We start from the raw sequence: 16,136 nt of genomic DNA, 5'->3' as shown, positions 1-16,136 counted from the left end.
CGAATATACAATGATGGGCCCTAATTTTGGCAGCATATGAATAACATTTGTACATAGACCAGGGATTCATATAGCAAATGCCGATGCCCTAAGTCGCCTTCCTTTACAAGAGAACAATGACCACATCCCAATTCCTCAAGCACTCATATTAGTGATGAGTTTCCGAGATTCCTCGCCAGTCTGTGCCAGGCAGATAAGAAACTGGACGAATTGTGATCCAGTCCTGTCTCGAGTGAGAGACTAAGTGTTACATGGCTGGTCCCAGAAATCAGTCTCTGATGAATTGAAGCCATTTTGCAACCGAAGATACGAGATGAGCAGTCAAGATGGTATTCTATTATGGGGTGTACGAGTGGTAGTTCCTTCACAAGGAAGGGAACCACTCTTAGTAGAGCTACACATGCCCATCCAGGAATCTCACGCATGAAGACGATAGCGCAAAGTTATCTTTGGTGGCCGGGGATGGACGGTGATATTGGACGGGGGGTAAAGCACTGTGTGCAATGTCAACAGCTGCAAGAGTTACCAGTGGCAGTCCCGTTACACCCATGGGAGTGTCCTGGTAGACCTTGGGTGCAATTGCACAGAGATTACGTTGGTCCTTGCCTCGGAATCATCTTTCATTCCAAGCACTTAGACGTATTGTCGGAAAGGCAGATGAGCTTAGGGCGTGGATTGGCACATGGGATTACAACATTATTGCTATTAGTGAGACTTGGTTGCAGGTGGGGCAGGACTGGCAGCTCAATGTTCCGGGGTTCCGTTGTTTCAGACGTGATAGAGGGGGAGGGATGAAAGGGGGAGGAGTGGCATTACTAGTCAGGGAAAATATCACAGCTGTGCATAAGCAGGACAGCCCGGAGGGCTCGTCTACAGAGGCCATATGGGTGGAGCTGAGGAATGGGAAAGGTGTGACCACACTAATAGGGTTGTATTATAGACCACCCAATAGTCAGAGAGAATTAGAGGAGCAAATCTGTAGAGAGATAGCAGACCGATGTAAGAAACAGAAAGTTGTGATAGTAGGAGATTTTAACTTTCCACATATTGACTGGGACTCCCATACTGTAAAAGGGCTGGATGGCTTGGAGTTTGTCAAATGTGTTCAGGACAGTTTTCTAAATCAATATGTAGAGGTACCAACGAGAGAGAATGCAATACTTGATCTCCTATTAGGGAACCAGACAGGTCAGGTGACAGAAGTATGTGTAGGCGAACATTTTGGGTCCAGTGACCACAATGTCATTAGTTTTAAGCTAATTATGGATAAGGATAGGTCTGGTCCTCGAGTTGAGATTCTAAATTGAAGAAAGGCCAATTTTGTGTAAATGAGAAAGGGTCTAGGAAGAGTGGATTGGCATAAGTTGTTTTCTGGCAAGGATGTGTTCAGTAAGTGGAAGGCATTCAAAGGCAAAATTTTGAGAGTGCAGAGTTTGCATGTTCCTGTCAGGATTAAAGGCAAAGTTAACAGGCATAGGGAACCTTGGTTTTCAAGGTATATTGGCGATCTGGTTAAGAAGAAGAGAGAGGTGTATAGCAGGTATAGGCAACAAGAAGCAAATGAGTACTTGTAGAGTATAGAAAATGTTAGAAAATACTAAAAAAGAAAATCAGGAAGGCAAAAAGAAGACATAAGGTTGCTTTGGCAGATAATATGAAGGTAAACCCTAAGGGTTTCTACAAGTATATTAAGAGTAAAAGGATAGTAAGGGACACAATTGGTCCCCTTGAAGATCAGAGTGGTCGTCTATGTGTGGAGCCTCACGAGATGGGGGAGATCTTAAACAGTTTTTTTGCATCAGTCTTTACTCAGGAAACTGGCATAGTGTATAAGGAAGGAAGGGAAACAAGCAGTAGTTTCATGGAACATATAGAGATTAAAGAGGAGGAGGTGCTTGCTGCTTTGCAGCGAATAAAGGTAGATAAATCCCCCGGGCCTGTCATGATATTCCCTCGGACCTTGAGGGAGACTAGTGTAGAAATTGCAGGGGCCCTGGCAGAAATATTTAAAATGTCCTTAGCCACGGGTGAGGTGCCGGAGGATTGGAGGGAAGCTCATGTTATTCCGTTGTTTAAAAAAGGCTCCAAAAGTCAACCAGGTAATTACAGGCCAGTGAGCCTGACGTCAGTAGTAGGTAAATTATTGGAAGGTGTTCTGAGAGATCGGATATATAATTATTTGGACAGCCAAGGGCTGATTAAGAATAGTCAGCATGGCTTTGTGCGTGGTAGGTCATGTTTAACGAACCTTGTAGAGTTTTTCGAGGAGGTGACAAAGAAAGTAGATGAAGGAGAGGCTGTGGATGTTGTCTACATGGACTTTAGTAAGTCCTTTGACAAGGTCCCACATGGGAGGTTAGTTCAGAAGGTTCAGACACTTGGTATCCATGGAGAGGTTGTAAACTGGATTTGAAATTGGCTGTGTGGGAGAAGACAGAGAGTGGTAGTGGATGATTGCTTCTCAGACTGGAGGTCTGTGACTAGTGGTGTGCCTCAGGGATCTGTACTGGGACCATTGTTGTTTGTTGTCTATATCAATGATCTGGATGATAATGTGGTGAATTGGACCAGCAAATTTGCTGATGACACTAAGATTGGAGTAGTTGTGGACAGCGAGGAAGGCTTTCAAAGCTTGCAGAGAGATCTGGACCAACTGGAAAAATGGGCCAGAAAATGGCAGATGGAATTTAATGTGGAAAAGTGTGAGGTGTTACATTTTGGAAGGTCAAACCAAGGTAGGACATACACAGTAAATGGTAGGGCACTGAGGAGTGCGGAGGAACAAAGGGATCTGGGAGTTCAGATACATAATTCCCTGAAAGTGGCGTCACAGGTAGACAAGGTTGTAAAGAAAGCTTTTGGCATACTGGCCTTCATAAATCAAAGTATTGAGTATAGGAGTTGGGATGGTGAGGTTGTATAAGACATTAGTGAGGCCAACTTTGGAGTATTGTGTGCAGTTCTGGTCGCCTAACTACAGGAAGGATATCAGTAAGATTGAGAGAATGCAGAGAAGATTTACTAGGATGTTGCCGGGTCTTAAGGAGTTGAGTTACAGGGAGAGATTAAACAGGTTAGGACTTTATTACTTGGAGCGTAGAAGAATGAGGGGAGATTTGATAGAAGTTTACAAAGTTGTGAGGGGTATAGACAGAGTAAATGCGAGTAGGCTCTTGCCACTTAGATTAGGAGAAATAAACACGAGAGGACATGGCTTTAGGGTGAAAGAGGAAAGGTTGAGGGGGAACATTAGGGGGAACTTCTTCATTCAGAGAGTGGTGAGAGTGTGGAACGAGTTACCATCTGATGTGGTAAATGCGGGCTCACTCTTAAGTTTTAAGAATAAATTAGATAGATACATGGATGGGAGAGGTCTAGAGGTTTATGGACTAGGTGCAGGTCAATGGGACTAGCGGAATAGTATTTTGGCACAAACTAGAAGGGCCGAATGGCCTGTTTTCTGTGCTGTAGTGTTCTATGGTTCTATGGTTTATGAGGTAAAATCACCAACGCCAGAACTTCGCCAACCATGGATTGCCAGAGGTAATTGTCTGAGATAATGGTACTACGTTTATGAGCGCTGAATTTCAATGATTTATCAACATCAATGATATCAACCACGTGAAGACTGCACTGGACCATCCGTCATCTAACGGACTGGCAGAAAGGGCAGTACAAACTTTTAAAGTGGGAATGAAAAAGTTAAAGTGAATCACTGGAAACTAGACTTGCTCATTTCCTATTTCACGACAGAACAACCACCCCACCCCCCCCACCCCCCCCCACCCACCACTACAACAGGAGCAACCCCTGAGAATTACTGATGAGGCGTTGTCTTCGAACAAGATTAAGCCTGATACTTCCCAATTTTGGAGGGAAGGGTGGAGAAAAGTCAAGGAATCCAAAAAGAGATTCATGATTTGCATAATCGTGAGCTACAATTTACTGTTGGAGAAGCAGTATTTGTAAGGACTTTCGGTCGAGGACTGAAGTGGATAGCTGGTAGAGTGAGCTCCGTCACTGAGCCATTATTGTACCATGTGGAAGTGGAAGGCCGGATCAGCAGTGAACATGTGGATCATTTAAGAAAAAGAGAGATACCCCAAAAAAAAATGTTCCACATGTAACCATTACTGAACCAGTGGTTCCTGTTGAAGTCGCTCAACCAAGGACAGACATGACCAATGCCTCTGTTAGAGTGGAAGACACTGAACTGCATGTGCCTAATGAGGTATCTGATGTTAATGCAGTTCCAGAGAATGTGTTCCCTGCAAAAGAATTGAAGTCGTGAAGCTATGGATCAGAAAACCACCTGAAAGACTGAACTTGTAATTTCATGACCTGTGCAAGTATTCTAAGTTCATGAGATAAATATCCTTGTAAATGCAAAATGTACAGAAATGTTAAAGGGGGAGGAATGTAGCAATTATAGTTTGGATAAACATAGGACTGCAGCTTTAAGAATAATCCTGTTTTGTAAGATCACATGTACTGTGTAAACCAATGTGTGAGCAGCACGGGGAACCTCTAGTCGAGAGTTCCTCTTTAGTTATGGAGTTTGATACACATCTGTAAGTAGTTGCTGCTGTCTTATAAATAAAGTTAACTGTGTCCACAAAGAAAATTGTCTGAAAGATCAACTCTATTACACGCTGGATTATTACCTGAGCACATGCAAATTGGCCTAGGACAAGTAAGATGAGAGAAATGTATGTGTGGGACAAAGACTGGTGTGTGAGAAGTGGGTTCCGGTTTGTGGGGCACTGGCATCAGTATTGGGGAAAGTGTGATCTGTACCATTGGGACGGTCAACAACTGAACTGTGCTGGGGCTGGTATCCTCGTGAGCTGCATAACTATGGAAGTAGAGATGGTTTTAAACTGAATAGTGGGGTCAAGGCATCAAATCTGGGAAAATGTGGTAAAGCAAAGAGTAGAGATAAGACAAGGGGGAAAGCTATTAATGTGGGAAATGATAAACCATCCATGACAGAAAGGGACAAAGAGTGCACTCAGAGTAAATCAGCAGATAAGGCTATACACTACAAAAATAATAAATGGACAAAACTAAAGTCTCTGTATCTAAATGCACGTAGCATTCAAAACAAAACGGATGAACTGATAGCGTAAATAGAAACAAATAAATACGATCTGATAGCAATTACAGAAACATGGCTACAGGATGATGTAAGATTGGGATCTGAATATTTAACAGTGTGTGACATTTAGGAAGGACAGGAAGTTAGGAAAAGCTAGAGGGGTGGATCTGTTAATTAAAGATGATATTAGCACATTAGAGAGGGATGACCTAAATTCAGGAAACCAGGATTTTGATGCAGTTTGGATTGAGAAGAGGAATGATAAACGCGAGAAGTTACTTGTGGGAGTGGTTTGCAGGCCCCCCACACAGTAGGACAGAGTACAAAGGAAGAGATAATGGGAGCTTGTCAGAAAGGTACGGCAATAATCATGGGGGATTTTAATCTACATATAGACAGGAAAAGTCAAATGGGCAAAGGTATCATAGATGAGGAGTTCATAGAATGTTCTCGGGATAGTTTCTTAGAACAGCACATTCTGGAACTAACCAGAGAACAGGCTATACTAGACCTGGTATTGAGCAATGAGATAGGATTAATTGATAACCTCTTAGTGAAGGCACCCCCTGGGTAACAGTGATCATAATATGATTGAATTTTACATCCATATTGAGGGACAAATGATTACGTCCAAGACTAGTATTTTAAACTTAAATAAAGGCAATTATTAGGCCATGAAAGCAGAGCTAGTTAATGAACTGGAAAATGAGGTTAAGGGATAGGTCAATAGAGGTTCAGTGGCAGACATTTAAAGGGATATTTCAGAATACACAGAATATATACATTCCAATGAGAAAGAAAAATTCCAAGGGGAGGGCCCACCATCCGTGGTTAATTAATAAAGTTAAAGACAGTATCAAACTTAAAGAAAAAGCATATAATTACGCAAAGATGGGTGGCAGCTTGAAGATTGGAAAGAATATAAAGAACAGCAAAGAATGGCAAAAAGATTAATAAGGATGGAAAAATTTGAGTATGAGAGAAAGCTAGCTAGTAACATAAAGACAGATAGTAAGAGCTTCAATAGGTATTTAAATAAGAAAAGAGTTAACAAAGTGAGCATTGGTCCTATAGAAAGTGCGTCTGAGGAATTGCTAGTGGAAAATAATGGATGGTGGATGAATTAAACAGGCATTTTGCTTCAGTCTTCACTGTAGATAAGACAAGTAACATCCCAGAAATAGCTGTGAATCAGGAAATGGAAGGGAGGGAGGAACTTGGGAAAATTACAATCACCAGGGAAGTGATATTAAGCAAATTGTTGGAATGCAGGATGACAAATCCACATGTCCAGATGGACTTCAGCCTAAGGTCTTGAACGAAGTGGCTAGTGAGATAATTGATACATTGGTTTTAATTTTCCAAAATTCCCAAGATTTGGGGAAGGTTCCATTAGACTGCAAAATAACAAAGGTTATTTATTTATCTTATTCAAAAAGGGAGGGAGACAGAAGGCAGGAAACTACAGGCCAGTTAACATCTGTCATAGGGAAAATGTTAGAAGCTATTATTAAAGATGTTACAGCAGGGCACTTAGAAAAAAATCAAGGCAATCAGGCAGAGTCAACATGATTTTGTAAAAGGGAAATCATGTTTCACCAATTTATTGGAGCACTTTGGAGGAGTCACATATGCTGTGAATAAAGGGTAGCCAGTGGATGAACTTAACTTAGATTTCCAGAAGGCATTTGATAAAGTGCCACATCAAATGTTATTGTGGAAAATAAAAGCTCATGGGGTAGGGGGTAACATATTGACATGGATAGAAGATTGGCTGACTAACCGGAAGCAGAGAGTAGGCATAAATGGGTCTTTTTGTGGTTGGCAGGATATGACGAGTGGTGTGCCAGGGATCAGTGCTGGGCCTCAACTTTTTACAATTTATATAAATGGCTTGGATGAAAGGACCAAAGGAATGGTTGCTAAATTTACTGATGACACAAAGATAGGTAAGAATGTAAATTATGAAGAGGACATGAGGCTACAAAGTGACATAGATCGGTTATGTGGGTGGGAAAAGATCTGGCGAATGGGCTAGAATGTGAGCAAATGTGAAATTGTTCATTTTGGCAGGAAGAATAAAAAGGAAGCTTATTAACTAAATGGTGAGAGATTGCAGAGCTCTGAGATTCAGAGGGATCTTGGAATCCTAGCACATGGATCACAAAAGCTTAGTGTGCAGGTACAGCAGGTAATTAGGAAAGCTAATACTATGTTATCATTTATTGTGAGGGAAATTGATCACTAAAGTAGGGGGGTTATGCTTCAGTTGTACAGGCATTGGAGGGACCACATCTGGAGCATTGTGTACAGTACTGGTCTCCTTATCCAAAGAAAGATGTAAATGCATTAGGAGCAGTTCTGAGAAGGTTTACTAGATTAATACTGGGAATGGGTGGGTTGTCTTATGAGGAAAGGTTGTAATTTCGAAGAGTAAAAGGCGATTTGCTTGAAACCTTTAAGACCCTGATGGGTCTAGACAGGGTGGATGTGGAGATGGTGTTTCCTCATGTGGGAGAATCTAGAACTAGGAGTCACTGTTTGAAAATAAGAGGTCGCTCATTTAAGATAGAGATGAGGAGAATGTTTTTCTGTCAGAGGGTAGGGAGTCTTTGGAACGCTCTTCTTCAAAAGGCGGTGGAAGAAGAGTCTGAATATTTTTAAGGCAGAGCTAGCTGGATTCTTGATTAACAAGGGGTGAAAGGTTATCAGGGGTAGGAAGGAATGTGGGGTTGAGGTTACAATCAGATCAGTCATGACCTTATTGAATGGTAGAGCAGGCTCGAGGGGCTGAGTGGCCTACTCCTGCTCCTAACTTGTATGTTCGTATGTACAACTACCTCTTAGTCGAGAGCTTGTAACATTCACTCCACACAAATGCCCACCATCTTCACCAAGAGAGAATCTAACCATCCCCCCTTGATATTCAATGGCATTACCATCACTGCACCCCCCGCCCCCCTCTATCAACATCATGGGTGGAATTTTCCCAGGTTGGCACTAAGTGCAGTAGCGGGTGGGTAAAATGATGTTTTACCCGTGGGCCTCGATGTCGGGTTTTCACACTGTATCATCCCAAACCCGGCACATTATTTCTGCATTCCTGGGAAACCCGCCGTTTCCATGGCGAACGGGCTCCCATTCACCCGCCTGCCATCACCCAGCCGCTGCATCTCGCCAGGCGCCATGTTTAAAGTCCAGCCACAAGCACATATCTCAGTTCATCCAGACCACCACTGCTGCATGGAAGACATGGCCCTGAAACTAAAGAGGACTGCAGCCCCAGCTTCAGCCACACGTTCCTCGAGAACCTTTTGGATGCCGTAGAGACCTGCCAGGATGTCCTCTACGCCCGCTGTGGCCGCAGGATGGACAGCAACAGCAACAGGTGCTGAAGGTGGATAAAGGATCAGATACTTTAACAGTTTTATGGCTGCATCTCTATGATATGACCCTGATCACAAAGAACAAGTGAGCTGCCCTCGGCCAGACAGGAGTCAGACATTCTTAGAGGCTGTGTGAAGATTTATGGAGTGTGCGCAGTGCATGGTCATCATCATCTTCCTGCAATTGAGTGACTATTAGGGCCTCCCCTGCGTCTCCATGACAGGAGCATTCTCACATTCTGCCATAAGCCAGACGGGAGTCAAACGTTCACAAGTGTGATGTGAGGGTCTATGGTGTCTCCTCACTGCATGTCGTCATCATCCTCCACAAATCTAGCAACTATGAGGGCCTCCCGAGCGTGCCTGCCTCGTCTAGCCTGTGCGAGGTCTTCATCCCCGTCATCATCGCCTCCGAGGACCTCCTCAGCCTCATCCCCTTCAGCGTCCTCCTCATCGGAGGAGATCTGCAGCTCCTCCAGCTCCTCCTCAGTCAGCTCGTCTCCCTGTTGGAGCGCCAGGTTGTAAAGGGCACAGCAAACGATGACGATGTGTGACATCCTCTGTGGACTGTATTGCAGCGCTCCACCAGACCACTCCAGGCTCCGGAGCCTCACCTTCAGCATCCCGATGGTTACCTCCAGCAAGTTGCGAGCTGCAGCATGAGCCTCATTATACTGTCGCTCTGCTGCAGTCTGAGGCTGCCGCTCGGCATCATCAGCCATGGACTCTGCGGGGAGCCCTTGTCCCCGAGGAGCATCCCTGCAGCCTCAGTGGATCCTGGAAGTCTCCAGGGATCTGTGACCGACTGAGGATGTAGGCATCGTGCACACTCCCTGGAAACCGAGCACACACCTGCAGGATGTGTTTCTGGTGGTCGCACACCAGCTGCACATTCAGCGAATGGAACCCCTTGCGGTTGATGTAGTCCACCATGTGTTGTGACGGATATCTGAGCACCACGAGTGCAGTCGATCGCATCCTGCACCAGTGGGAAACCCGAGGTCTGGGCAAATCCAATCACTCTTGCATCCTGGCTTTCCTGGTCCCGGGCAAAATGCACAAAGTTGTGTGCCCTCGAAAAGATGGCATCCGTGACCTCATGGATGCATTTATGGGTGGAGGCTTGTGATGTCCCACAGAGGTCACCTGTGCAGCTCTTAAAGGAGCCACTGGCGTCGAAATTGAGCGCTGTGGTCACTTTCATGGCCACTGGCAGTGGGTGCCCTCCATGTCCCCGTGGTGCCAAATCCTGCAGTAGCTGGCAGATGTGACCAACCAGTTCCCTAGAAATGCACAGTCTGCGGAGACATTGGTTCTTGGTCATCTGCAGGAATGAAAGGCGGCGTCTATAGACCCTGGGTGTCACTAGGCGCCAACCAGCCAGGGCTCGCTCTGGCTCTTGGGCTGCGTGTGCGGGAGCCACAGCCCCACTTCTTCCTGAGGTTGCTGGTCCTGCCTCTGCGCAGCCAGGAGCCTCAGTCACTCTCTCCTCCGTCGTCTTCGCTCTCTGTAGGCCATCAGGCATACAGCTAGTTCACCAGGCTCCATGATCCTAATGTACTCCTCCTGCTGGGTTAAAGAGAGAGACACCTGGTTAGCATGGGTGTACTAAGAACCTGTCCTGCTTAAGTGTGACGGCCCCTTGACATTTCCCGGAGAGAGCTGATCCCCACTTGGATGGCCAGAGATTAGTGCGCTGCATGGCTGCCCTGTTAGCTTGAACCATGGGGGAGGCTGGTCCAAACCGGGATGTTTACATTGCAAGAGGCTGTGAACACCTCCAGCAGTGACTGCTCCATGGCCAGCTTTAGCGAGGAGATTGTACAACGTGTGCAGTCCAACTGCTCTGCAGTCCACTAAAGTGCTCCTGAATGTGCAGTCTGTGCTGGGGGGAGCTCTGGAGAACTTGGTGGCTCTTTGATGCCTCTGCGTTGCTTGAGTGGGCAGATAAGCTCGGAGCCCGACCCCAATCATATCAATGTGGCTGTGCCTGAACTGTCTGAATTTCAGAGGAATGGTCACTTCATACAGGTTTCCCTAATACGAGGTATTCAACTCCGAATTCCCCTCAAAGTGCAGCCGCCAAGTGCAGGTCGATTCTGTGCTGTTGTGAAACACGTCGGCGTGCTTTCCCACCGACCTGGACGCACAATCCAGCGGGAGAGGTGTTGGGGGGAGGGTGATTCCGGCGGCTTAGCCGGAAAATGATGGGCTGATGTATGACAATGAGGTTCCCGATGTCCGATGGCGGGAAACACGGCCGCTGTCGGCAGGCTGAGCGGACAATCGAGAACTGGTTTCCCGCCATCGTGGCCATATTGTCCGCTCATGCCACCGATCACGCCCAATGCCAGCGGGCATGGAAAATTCCACCCCATGGGCGGCTGACCATTGACTAGAAATTGAACAGGACCAGCCAAAAACATACTGTGGCTACAAGAACAGGTCAGGGGCTCGGAATTCTGCAGTGAGTAACTCACCACCTGATTCCCCAAAGCCTGTACCATCCACAAAGCACAAGTGCGGCGTGTGATGGAATACTCTGCACTTCCCGAGGTGAGTGCAGCTCCAACAACACTCAAGAAGCTGGACACCATCCAGGACAAAGCAGCCGGCTTGATTGGCACCCCATTCACCACCGTCAACATCCACTCCCCCCACCACCAACGCACAGTGCCCGCAGTGTGTACCATCTACAGGATGCACTGCACAAACTCACCAAGGCTCCTTCGACAGCACCTTCCAAACCCACAGTCACTAACACCTTGACGGACAAGGGCAGTAGATGCATAGAAACACCACCATCTTCAAGTTCCCCTCTAAGCTACACACAATTCTGATTTGGAACTATATTGCTGTTCCTTCACTATTGCTGGGTCAAAATCCTGGAACTCCCTTCCTTGTAGTACAGTGGGTGAAGCTACACCACATGGACTGCAGCGGTTCAAGAAGGCAGCTCAACACCACCTTCTCAAGGACAATTAGGGAAGGGCAATAAATGGTGGTCCAGCCAGTGATGCCCACATCCCATGAAAGAATAAATGACTAACACTGAAAGAAACTACAATTTTCTGTTACGCTTAAGTTAAACATAATATGCAAACTCAACTAGATTTTAGAAAGGAATCAATCCTTAAAATTCTTTCACTTCCCAAATTCCCGGAGCTAAACACTTAAACTCGCTGCACTCAGACAAAGCTTAATGCTGTGGACTCCTTGTGTGGCTCCAGTGTCACCTTTTGTTTTATAATGCTCCTGTTAAGAGTCTTGGAATGTTTTAATACACTGAAAGTGCTGTGTAAAGATGTTATTGTTGTTGAAATAGTCAGCATGGCTGGAAGAATCTATGGAGCGAGAAACAGAGCTAATGTTTCCGGTCCATGGATCTACATCATTACTGGGGGCACTTGGGGAATTTTAATTATTTTAGCCAGACATTGAAAGGCTGGAGAGGAGCATTTGGATCAACACTGACATCATCAACAATTTCAGTATCATCCTTTTAGCATTTAATCTGTCCTGCCTTCCATCATATCATAGACCTTCCCTTTGAAAGAACATTTGTTCTTTCAGGTACAATCATTTCAATGAAATGACAGCAAAATGCTGCAGATGCTGGAAATCTGAAATAAAAACAAAAACTGCTGGAAAAGCTCCGCAGACCCAGCAGCGCCTGTGGAGCAAGGAGCAGAGTTAACGTTTCGAGTCCGTGTGACTCTTCTTCAGAGCTGCTTTTTTTGTGAGGACTAAAGGAGGTGCTGATAGCGGCAGAATGTGTTAATAGCAGAACAAGGGTCAGCGCTCTGTGAAAGCACAACATAGAAACAAGTGACAGAAAGCCCTGTGGGAGCAGGGGTGGGGGGAAAAATCAATGAATAAATAAAAATAAATAAATAAAAATAAATAAATAAAAATAAAGAAGAAGAAAAATTGAAATTAAAATTGAAATAAAACAAGTGGGATTAATAAAGGATTAGAGATGGTTGAGAGAGTTTATGGTCTGAAGTTGTTGAACTCAATGTTCAGTCCGGAAGGCTGTAAAGTGCCTAATCAGAAGATGAGGTGATTTTCCTCCAGTTTGCGTTGAGCTTTACTGGAACATTGCAGCAGGCTAAGGAGAGACATGTGGGCATGAGAGCTGGATGGTGTGTTGAAATGGCAAGCGACAGGAAGGTCTGGGTCATAGAAACATTGAAAATAGGAGCAGGAGTAGGCCATTCGGCCCTTCGAGCCTGCCCCACCATTCATTATGATCATGGCTGATCATCCAACCCTGCTCCCGCTTTCTCCCCATATGCTTTGATCCCTTTCTCCCCAAGAGATAGATCTAACTCCTTCTTGAAAACATACAATATTTTGGCCTGAACTACTTTCTGTAGTAGCAAATTTCACAGGCTCACCAGTCTCTGGGTGAAGAAATTTCTCCTCGCCTCAGTCCTAAATGGTCCACCCCGTATCTTCAGACTGTGACCCCTGGTTCTGGACTCCCCCACCATCGGGAACATCCTTCCTGCATCCACCCTATCTAGCCCTGTTAGAATTTTATAGGTTTCTATGAGATCCTCCCTCATTCTTCTGAACCCCAGCGAATATAATCTTAATCAACTCAATCTCTCCTCATATGTCAGTCCCGCCATCCCAGGAATCAATCTGGTAAACCTTCACTGCACTCCCTCTATAGCAAGAACATCCTTCCACAGATAAGGAGACCAAAACTGCACACAATATTCCGGGTATGGTCTCACAGAGGCCCAGTATAATTGCAGCAAGACATCCCTGCTCCTGTATTCGAATCCTCTCACTATGAAGGCCAACATACCATTTGCCTTCTTTACCGCCTGCTGCACCTGCATGCTTACCTTCAGCGACTGGTGTACAAGAACACCCAGGTCTCGTTGCACATTCCCCTCTCAGAATAAATAAAATTTATTAACTCATTCAACAGATTTATCTTTAAATCTGTCGCTAGGTTAAAATCCGGGTAGGGGGAGGGAAAGAGGATCTGATTCTCCCACTCGAACAACCTCCTATCCACCAGTCCTCCAATAGCCCAGCGTCCATCATGCTCCTCATCCTCCAGTCAATTTATCACCATTCAGGTAATAATCTTCCTTCCTGTTTTTGCTACCAAAGTGGATAACCTCTCATTCATCCGCATGATACTGCATCTGCCATGTATCTGCCCACTCACTCAGCTTGTCCAAATCACACTGAAGCATCTCTGCATCCTCCTCACAGCTCACCCTCCCACCCAGCTTTGTGTCACCTGCAAATTTGGAGATATTACATTTAATTCCCTCATCTAAATCATTAATATATATAGTGAATAGCTGGGGTCCCAGCACCGATCCCTGCGATATCCCACTAGTCACTGCCTGCCATTCGGAAAAAGACCCGTTTATTCTTACTCTTTGTTTCTGCCAACCAGTTTTCGATCCATCTCAATACACTACCCCCAATCCCACGCGCTTTCATTTTTCACGCTAATCTCTTATGTGGGACTTTGTCGAAAGCCTTCTGAAAGCCCAAATAAACCACATCCACTGGCTTCCCCTCATCAGCTCTGCTAGTTACATCCTCGAAAAATTCCAGTAGATTTGTCAAGCATGATTTCCCTTTCGTAAATCCATGCTGACTCTGTCCGATGCTTGCGGACAGGCCGAAGGTGTTCCGCAAAGCGGTCACCCAGTCTGCGTTTGGTGTCCCCAATGTAGAGGAGACCGCGTTAGCAGCAGCGAATGCAGTCGACCAAATTGAAGGAGGTGCAAGTGAAGCACTGTTTCACCTGAAAGGAGTGTTTAGGCCCTTGGACGGTGAGGAGGGAGGAGGTAAAAGGGCAGGTGTTGCACCTTCTGTGATTGCATGGGAAGGTGCCGTGGGAAGGGGATGGAGGAGTGGATCAGGGTGTAGGGAGGGAATGGTCCCTACGGAATGCTGATAGGGGGGGTGGGTGAGGGGAAGATATGTTTTGTGTTGGCATCATGTTGGAGTTGGCGGTAATGGTGGAGGATGATCCTTTGAATGCGGAGGCTTGTGGAGTGAAAAGTGAGGACAAAGGGGACACGATCATGGTTCTGGGAGGGAGAGGAAGCGGTGAGGGCAGAGGTGTGGGAGAGGGGTCGGACATGGTTGAGGGCCGTGTCAAGGAAGGGAAGGGAAGTGTCAGAATGGACCATGTGAAGGTGAGAGAGGGGTGGAAATTGGATGCAAAATCGATAAATTTTCCAGGTACCGATGAGAGTACAAACCGACACCGATACAGTCATCAATGCATCGAAAATAGTGATGTGGGAGGGGGCCTGAGTAGGACTGGAACAAGGAACGTTCCACATATCCCACAAAAAGACAGGCATAACTGGGGCCCATGCGGGTACCCACAGTATCACAGTATCTTTACAGTGTAGAAGGAGGACATTCGGCCCATCAAGTCTGCACTGGCTCTCTGAAAGAACATTCTACCTCTTCCCTCTCCCCTGCATTATCCCCATAACCTTGTACATTCTCTCTTTTCCGTTAGCAATCCAATTGCCTTTTGAATACCTTGATCGAACCTGCCTCCACCACCCTCTGGGTGAAAAAAATTTTCCTCACATCACTTCTACTCCTCTTGCCCATTATTTTGAATCTGTGCCCTTTGGGTCTTGATGTTTTCTTGAGTGGGAAAGGTTTCTCACTATTTACCCTGTCCATATCCCTCAGGATCTTGAATACCTCTATCAAGTCTCCTCTCAGCCCTCTTTCTTCCAAGGAAAAGTGTCCCAACCACTCCAGTCTATCCTCATAGCTGCAGTTGTTCATCCCTGGAATCATTCTCATTAATCTCCTTTGTACTCTTTCCAATGCCTTTACATCCTTCCTCAAGTATGGTGTCCAGAATTGGACCCAGTACTCCAGATGAGGCCTAACTAGTGTCTTATGCAAGTTCAGCATGATCACCTGTACTCAATGTCCCTATTAATAAAGCCCAAGATACTATATGCTTTATTAACTGCTTTCTCAACATGCCCTGCCATCTTCAATGACCTATGTACGCATACACCGAGGTCCCTCTGTTCCTGCAGCTCCTTTAGGTGCTCTCCATCTTTTTCCTGCCACTTCTCTCTTCTCTGCATTGAACTTCATCTGCCACTTGTCTGCCCAATCCACCAACATGTCTATGTCCTTTTGAAGTTCAAGACTATCCCCATCACAGTTGACAACATTTCCAATCTTCGTATCATCTGCAAATTTGGAAATCATGCCCTGCACACCACAGTCTAGGTCCTTAATATATATCATGAAGGACAAGTGTCCCAACTCTGATCCTGGGAGACTTCACTACAAACCTTTCACAATCAGAAAAACCACCATTTAACACTACTCTCTGTTTCCCGTCACTCAGCCAATTTCTTATCCAAGTGCCTACTTTCCCTTTTATTCCATGACCTAGAATTTTTCTCACAAGTCTGTTGTGTGGCACTGTATCAAAAGCCTTTTTTAAAAATCCATATACACCACATCAACAGTGTTTCCCTTATCAACCTTCTCTGTTACTTCCTCAAAAAATTCTAGCAAGTTAGTTAAACATGATTTTCCCTTAATGAATCCATGCTGGCTTTCCCTCATTATCATGTACTTGTCTAAGTGACTATTGATTTTACCCCATACTGTAG

Source organism: Cetorhinus maximus, chromosome 28, assembly GCF_964194155.1.
Source record: "Cetorhinus maximus chromosome 28, sCetMax3.hap1.1, whole genome shotgun sequence".
Classification (NCBI taxonomy): Eukaryota; Metazoa; Chordata; class Chondrichthyes; order Lamniformes; family Cetorhinidae; genus Cetorhinus; species Cetorhinus maximus.
The sequence above is the reverse complement of the archived record's forward strand: the minus strand, read 5'-3'. Positions refer to the sequence as shown.